We start from the raw sequence: 2,237 nt of genomic DNA, 5'->3' as shown, positions 1-2,237 counted from the left end.
AAATTAGATTTTTTTATTTAATTAATTATTTCAATTCTTATTGATTTACGTTAAAAAGTTTTAATCATAACTTTTAAAAACTTTATGTCCAAGTTTTTTAATGACAATTTTAAATTGTATATGTTTTTATTTTTATTATTATATATTTTAAATTTTAATTTTTTTAATTTATTGTAATGATAATGCTATTTATAATATGAAATTTCAACCAATAATAAAAGAAATGTAAATAAATGGTTTTCATTAATAAAGTATAAAAAGAATCCATCAAAAAGAGAATTTTTTGTTTATCAATTGAATTAATTTATCAGTTTCTTTATAAATTTTAAATCAATGACTATAATTTAATTTTATAAATTTAATAATCTTTATTAATTGACGTAAAATAAAAAATAATAATCTTATTGCAGAATTTACCCAACACTGACCATTATAAGAATGACCACATGATAAATTGCCTCAGGGTTGAGACGCGGGCCGCTGTGCCTTTTGTCCTTTTGACCTGGTGTGTTCAAAACTACGTCGTTTTGTATTTGTAATTTCCTGAAAATCTATGTCCTTTCTTTATCAACATGTCACGACTTCTATGTAACGTCTCCTTAACTATTTCTTGTCCATACACATTCATTTTGTATTATACTATATTATTTTGTTTACTTTGTTTATCTGCAATTTCCGAAGCCTTTGAGCTGCAGAACTTACGTCCCTTGGGCGAACGTTGTTTTAGCTTTAACGACTCATTTTCATGGTCATGCCTAGCACTCATTTCCTTTCAGTGCTACTGGTACACGCAACAATAATGCAAGGAATAATGCGAAGAGATCTCCACATCTTTGGACCACTCTTTATTTGTTTCTGGATTTTGGTGAAGTTTCCATCCCTTACATTGTAATAAACTATACAGGTCAAAGAATGAAAAAGGAAATTTTTAGGGGAAAGTGACTCTAATTTCGCTGAGATACTTGCTGCCAAAGAAGCAATCCTTATTTAGGTGGCATCAAGTTGATAAACTCTCACTTGAGAGTGACCCAATCATTATATATGGTAAAGGGTGTCCAAATTCATCAATTGCTTGCAAAGGTGAGTGAATGGGAGATTGCTCACATCCTGCGTTCTGCAAATGAGGAGGCTGAGGCATTAGCCAAAGGAGGGGCCTGGAGGTTACAGGACCTACTGTGGGTCAACAGCCAAAGAGTCCGACCAGAGGAAACAGAAGGGGAAACCAGTGGGGGGTACTGGACTGTTTATGGTAGGTGTACATTGAGTGAATTTTGACTCTTTTGTATAGATTGACCATGTATAGATTGTTTTGAGCTTGTCTTTTTTACCAACGAGCTTGCTAGTGGGTTTGCTGGTCATGGAGAGGCACCTGAGGCTCTGCAATCTTTTTGTTCATGCAGAGAGATGCAGGTTAGAGTAAAGAAACCTGCTTTTTTGTAATTCCTCATTTTATCAATGAAATTTGATTATTCAAAAAAAAAGAAAAACTACATAGGCCAAAATATAATAAAACGATTTTATTGTTAAAATCGGACGATAACATCTTAGTGTTTGATTCAATAGTAAATATATATAATATGGTCATATATGAATTTGAATCTTTCATTAAACTTAAAAAAATAATAATAATAAAATTAATGGAATCACTAGGCTTGGTTTAACAGATGAAATATTCTCATAGAGGAGTATTTATCTAATACTCTTGCGAAAACCTTTTTCATTTAAATATAAAAAGTTAACTTTCATGCAATGTAAGATACAAAATTGAAGATTTTTTTTTTAATTAAGACAAGAAATATTCGAATTTTACGTTTTAAGTAAAAGATTATGCATCAATTAATGAACTAAATATTCAGATGTAAGTATAAAAATGATAATTTCTTATATTTTTCTCAAAAAATATTTTACAAAATTAGGGTTTGATGTCCAATATCTTATCACTTTGGTTCAAAATTTGGCACGTGTATAATGTTTTGCACATGTTTATATGACTTTATGTTGAATTGCATATTTTTTCTAATATAAAGTCATCATGAATGGAATGATTTGACCCAACTATTTGTTCCTCTTTACTTTTTACACAAACTTTCCATAACATGATACATCTGCGCCAAAGGTGCAAGTCCTCCCTTGGTGGAGAACGTTATGATCCGCAAGCTCTTACGATTTGTGAGCTTGTGGTTGTTAATGGCTATGGGATCACCATCATTCCTTTTACCCATGCTTTTTCTTTTCTT

The sequence above is a fragment of the Theobroma umbraticum genome, unplaced genomic scaffold, assembly GCF_002168275.2.
Source record: "Theobroma umbraticum cultivar Fairchild unplaced genomic scaffold, ASM216827v3 scaffold_147.0, whole genome shotgun sequence".
Lineage (NCBI taxonomy): Eukaryota > Viridiplantae > Streptophyta > Magnoliopsida > Malvales > Malvaceae > Theobroma > Theobroma umbraticum.
Note: the sequence above shows the minus strand (reverse complement) of the source record.